This window comes from Triticum dicoccoides, chromosome 6A (assembly GCF_002162155.2).
Source record: "Triticum dicoccoides isolate Atlit2015 ecotype Zavitan chromosome 6A, WEW_v2.0, whole genome shotgun sequence".
Classification (NCBI taxonomy): Eukaryota; Viridiplantae; Streptophyta; class Magnoliopsida; order Poales; family Poaceae; genus Triticum; species Triticum dicoccoides.
In genome coordinates, this window is record NC_041390.1 from 531,777,581 (window position 1) to 531,783,440 (window position 5,860).

Here is a 5,860-nt window from a genome sequence, read left to right on the forward strand (position 1 = left end):
AAAAACAGGGAAACAGGGGATAAAACGAAAGGGGGGGTGAACGGGGATCACCTGACTTGGACGGGGGGTAGGACCCTTTCCCTCACCTGTTCGCCATTGCGGAGGAGAAGGCGGTGGAGATCAGGAGGCGCCTGCCGGAGTCGGTCGCTTCGCTCTCCGCACGCGCCCCGCTGCTCACTTTTTTTTTTTGAGAAATGCCCCGCTGCTCACTGCTCGCTGTCGCTGGCGAGGAGACGGAGAGTGAGAGTGCGACCGGCCTCTGCCCGGATGTATTGACGGGTTTATAAAGTTGGGCTGGGGAGTTTTTTTTTAGGCAAAGTTGGGCTGGGGAGTGAGAGAGAGAGGCTCTGCAGGCGGGCTCTGGGCTCGGGTGGACTATGGGCCCATGAGTCAATGTTCTGCAGTCCGGACGAGGGCCAATTTCAACAAAATACAATTGTCTCAAAAAAAATGCAACCATGCGGATACATGATGATGCAAGCGCCACCGACTGGTGCCCAACCGGAGGATCCGCAGTGCCTCGTTGGAGACCCATTCCCTCCTCCACTCCCTCTTATAAGCTCGCAGGTGTGGTAATTTTCAACAAATTGCTCCGTCAAAATCACACAAAAAACACCACGGCAACGAGGAAAAAATGATGTGTGCATATTGTCGTGGTTCTAAGTCTGACAGTAGAGTGGGGGTAGGTATGGAGAGGCAAGGTCCTAGCTGTGGAGAGGTTGTAAACACAAGAGATGTACGAGTTCAGACCCTTCTCGGAGGAAGTAAAAGCCCTACGTCTCGGAGCCCGGAGGCGGTCGAGTGGATTATGCGTATATGGATTACAGAGTGTCGAACCCTTCTACCTGTGGAGGGGGGTGGCTTATATAGAGTGCGCCAGGACCCCAGCCAGCCCACGTAGGAGAAGGTTTAAGGTGCGTTAAGTCCGGGGCGTTACTGGTAACGCCCCACATAAAGTGTCTTAACTATCATAAAGACTACTTAATTACAGACCGTTGCAGTGCAGAGTGCTTCTTGATCTTCTGGTGGTCGAGTGAGTCTTCGTGGTCGAGTCCTTCAAGTCAGTCGAGTGAGTTCCTCGTAGGTCGACTGGAAGGCGATCTCTTCTTAGGGTGTCTTTAGGCAGGGCACTTAGATCAGGTCTGTGACCCTACCCTAGGTACATGACTCCATCATTAGCCCCCGAATGGATTGAGGCTTGAGTGATGAAGGAGTTGATGTTGTTTCCGATTAGCTTTCGTACACTGGTCGTGCGTTGTTTTGAACCAAAAAATATCTTTGTTGATAGTGAACAACTTTTCTTCAGTCGACTCGATCCATTCCTTTCCTTCGTCGAGTGATCTTTTGGACTTCGCTGATTTCCGAGCGACGGATCGCAGGAAATCCCGCGTCTGGCAGACTGATCTGCCGTTCGCGGATTCCGCGGGATACGGAATTTGGGGGAGCGCGCGAAGCGGAGCGGACCGCGGTGCTCGGATGGGACAGGGCATAGACGCCTCGATCCCCGCGCCGCTTTTTTCGCCACGTATCACGCCCGTGCAACTGTTTCAGGATATGATTAGATCGACCGGGCCCACCTGTCATCCACTCGGAAGGGATCTTATAAATGCGTCCGGCGAGGGTTTTCTGAACAGTGCCTCAGCATTCTCCCTCTGCTCCCTTCGTCTCCGCCCAACGCGCTCGCTCTCGCCTCCGCACAACTTCTCCTCGCGCGCCTCGCCGGTAGACATGGTCAAGGAGAAGACGGCGGCGCTGGAACGCGCGAAGAAGGCGTCGGCGACGGAGAAGGCGAAGGGGAGATCCACCAGCCGCGGCGGGTCTTCGTCTAGATCTCGCCTGCCGAAAGGCTGGGTCCAGGGAGATTGGATCCAGTCGACCATCACGGAGAAGGATCTCCTCGACATGGCCAACGAGGGCCTGATCCCTCATGGAGCTGCGAGGCTTCCGGGGAAAGAGTGGCAGCCCCAGCCGGAAGAGGGTGAGTGCGTGCTTCTGGCTACCCATGTCGACCGCGGATTCTCTTTGTCGCCGAGCATTTTCTTTCGTGGTTTCTTGAACTTCTTTGGAGCGCAACTCCACCACTTCACCCCGAATTCTATCGCCTATCTTGCCGCGTTTGTGTCCATGTGTGAGAGTTTCCTGGGTTGTCGACCGCATTGGGGTTTGTTCAAGCACATATTCACGTGTCGCTCTCAGACCGTGAAGAAGGCGAGCCCAGGCGACGAAAAAACCCGAGTTGTCCAAATGTGTGGGGGTCTGGGGATCCAGGTGAGGAACAAGAGCACCTTCCCAGCCATGACATTTCCCGAGTCAGTCAGAGGCTGGCAGTCGACCTGGTTCTACTGCCAGGATCAGTCGACGCCGGGGCAGTCGAGTGGACTCCCTCAGTTCACCATGGGTCGAGTGAACAAGCCCTCCTCTCTGAAGGTGATTCCGGAGGAGAAAGCTGACGTGAAGATGCTGATGAAGCGTGTAGTTCAGTTGGTTCGGGAGGGAGTGACGGGTATGGATCTCCTGGAGGTTTTTCTTAGGCGTCGTATCCAGCCTCTTCAGTTCCGGAGCCATTGCATGTGGTTGTACTGCGGGACTGAGGATGTGACTCGGGTCAATCCAGAAGCAGTCGACGATGCCACTCTGGAAAGGTGGATGGCCGCTGTTACTGGGAACAAGGATAACCCTCGCGGAGCCAGAAGGATTCCTCCACTCGACTGCCACAGTGATCCAAACAAGGTATGTCATTGTATTCTCGTTGCATTTATTTCTGTTTTCTCTGCCGATCGGTCGATTGATCTTTGTCTTGATGTCTATCAGGCCCTCACTGAGCTGTACTCGATGCCCAATGGAGCACAGGCTCCGACCGAGGAGGGAGAAGCGAGCGGGGGCGAGAGCCAGGAGGAGGAGTGGGACTCGGACGCCGCTGAGGATGATGATGATGATGATGACGATGATGATGATGACGATGAGGACGAGGAAGAGGAGGAGGAGGAGGAGGTCGCACCACCGCGCTCGGAAAGGCGGTCGAAACTTGTCCATGACCCTGCGGCTGAATGTGGCAAGGGGGTTGCGACTGTTACACAGTCGACCAAGCGTCCTCGGACCACCTCTCGGCGCCGACTGAAAAGGCGTCGAAGCAGCCCAGGGCGGCCCCATCAAAGCCGACCAAGCACCTGCCGAAGATGAAGGTGTCCATCCCCACCATATCAGGGTAATCATGTTGCTTAAGTCTTCTTGTTTTGTGTGAACTTTATCTCTGGTTGGCGCTGGAGTTAGTCGACTGACTCTTTGGAGTTGCAGTGCTGCTACTTCTGAGACCTCAGCCCGGGCTGACGATCATGAGATGGAGGACGCAGCAACCTCAAAACCTGGTACTATACTCTTAACCCCGTTTCTAGTCGACTGACTCATGATCTCTAATTCTGATTCTTTTCTGTAGCTCCATCCAATGTTGTTATCACTCTCCCTGATGATGATGAAGATGAGGAACCGCTGAAGCACAGAATGAGAAGGAAAGCGTCTGCCAGCAGGGTGCCCCAGGATGTGACGGTGCCTGAGACTCTGGTCGCGGAGGAGGAGAACACCACTCGACACGCTGTGTCCTTCGCAGATCCACTGACGAGTGCTCTGCAGCCCTCCCTCTTCACGACGCACCATGTCCCAGAGGACCAAGCTGGCGCCGCGAAGGAGGCGATACGCCAGGCAGGGATCATGATGGAGCAGTTGAAGACCATCCGGGATGCGAGCCAGGCGGCTTACGACGCCAGTTCCGCCCTTCAAAGCAATGTTCAGGTCAGTCGACCACCGCTTGTTTTCTTTCCAGAATTTATAGTAATCACCCAGTGGGTGTGTCGATTTAAACTCCGTGTTAGCGGGGGCACGCTGAGTGCACCCGCTGGGTGTAGTCCCCAAGGCTAGGGTCGACTGCTGGCGGTCGGCCTTAGGCTTTATAATTTCAGTCTTTCCGTCATTCGACTATGGCGACTGGATTTCGCAAACCGGTGGGGGCACGCTGAGTGCACCCACTGGGTGTAGTCCCCGAGACTGTGGTCGACTGCTTGCAGTCGATTACAGTCTTAAAGAATACATCTCTTTTTTTTTTTTGAGGTCGACTGGTCGACTCTATCTTCAATAGGATTAGTGGGGGCACGCTGAGTGCACCCACTGGGTGTAGTCCCCAAGGCTAAGGTCGACTGTTGGCAGTCGGCCTTAGGCTTTATAATTTCAGTCTTTCCGTCATTCGACTATGGCGACTGGATTTCGCAAACCGGTCGACTGGTCGACTCTGTCTTCACTAGGATCAGTGGGGGCACGCTGAGTGCACCCACTGGGTGTAGTCCCCGAGACTACGGTCGAATGCTTGTATTTGGCTGTAGTCTTAGAAACGCATGATTTTTCCTTTTCCACTCGGAAGCGAATTATCTTTTGACATTTAGTCGATTGGTTCTTCACAGAACTCCTGTGACCTTGCGGCTCGCTACACTGAACTGGAGAATAAGCACATTCAGCTCGAGCTGAATTTGAAACTGGTTCAGGAGAATCTGACGAAGGCAAAGGAGGAGACCGAAGGTATGTTTGGTGAGACCTCGACGACTGCTTTTTCCCTTCATTTGTTTCAAAATCTGATCTTGCTGTAACTTGCAGGTAAGATGAGGGAGGCCCAAAGGAAAAAAGACCTTGAACTAGCTGAGAAGATCAAGCTTGTTGACGAGAAGTTAGCTTCAGTCACAAAGCTTGAGCCAGAAAATGCTACTCTGAAAGCTGTTCTTGGTAAGAAAAATGATCTGGAGGTCTTCCTGAGTGGTCTTGCCAAGAAGCTGTTTCTTATGCTTGAAGGTAAACCTTCAACAATCATTTTCAACTGTGGTTTTTTTATTCGACCATTGCCTTGACTCGGTGATCGTCCTTGCAGAATTTTGTCAAAACTTTGAAGAAGAGACTAGCCGGCTGGAACCAAACCTTGACCCCGTCAATTCTCCGGTGAACGACGAAGTTGCCATGAATGTTTTCCGACTGGAGTCCCGTGTTGCAGCTGCCGTGGACTATCTTGCAAGGCTGAAGGTCGCCACATCTCGCATCGACTCAACGCTCTGGCCCGGGGAGACACTCCAGAACGACCTCGAGTCGCTGATGGCTCGTTTGAACGCTGTCCCTGGTCGAGTGCAGGAGTGGAAAAAGTCCTCGGCTCGGTGTGGTGCAGATGTTGCTCTGTGTCTGGCCCGAGTCCACTGCAAAGATGCGCGAGAAGACAAGCTGGCTGCCCTCCGGGTGGCCAACACCAAGAAACACGACTTCAGGTCCTTTATGGAAACTTTCCTTGCTGCTGCCACTCGGATCGCAGATGGAATTGATCTTGATGAGTTTGTTGCACCTTCCAGCCCTCCACAGGAGGGGTAAAAAACTTCTTCTAAGCTCGACGCTTTAAATTTGCCTCGGTATGCCGAGTGGAGTTGTAACCGATAAACCTTAACAGGCTTAGGAGAGCACTTTCGGTTCCTTTAGGTATCGATCTGAACTTGAATTTGGTGTTTGAATATGATTGCTTTTGGCTCGAAATGTCTTTTGCAGGTTCAAAGCAAGACGCTCACTGCAGTTGACTTATTCCTTAATCCACTTAGGCGAGCGCTGGGCTGCAGCTAAGCCTCCCGAGTGAGAGGTTTGCTCGTCACTCGGTAGGATTTTGATAACTTAGGCGAGTACTTGGACTGCGGCTAAGCCCCCGAGTGAGAGGTTTGCTCTTCACTCGGTAGGATTTTCATAACTTAGGCGAGTACTTGGACTGCAGCTAAGCCCCCGAGTGAGAGGTTTGCTCATCATTCGGTAGGATTTTGATAACTTAGGCGAGCGCTGGGCTGCAGCTAAGCCC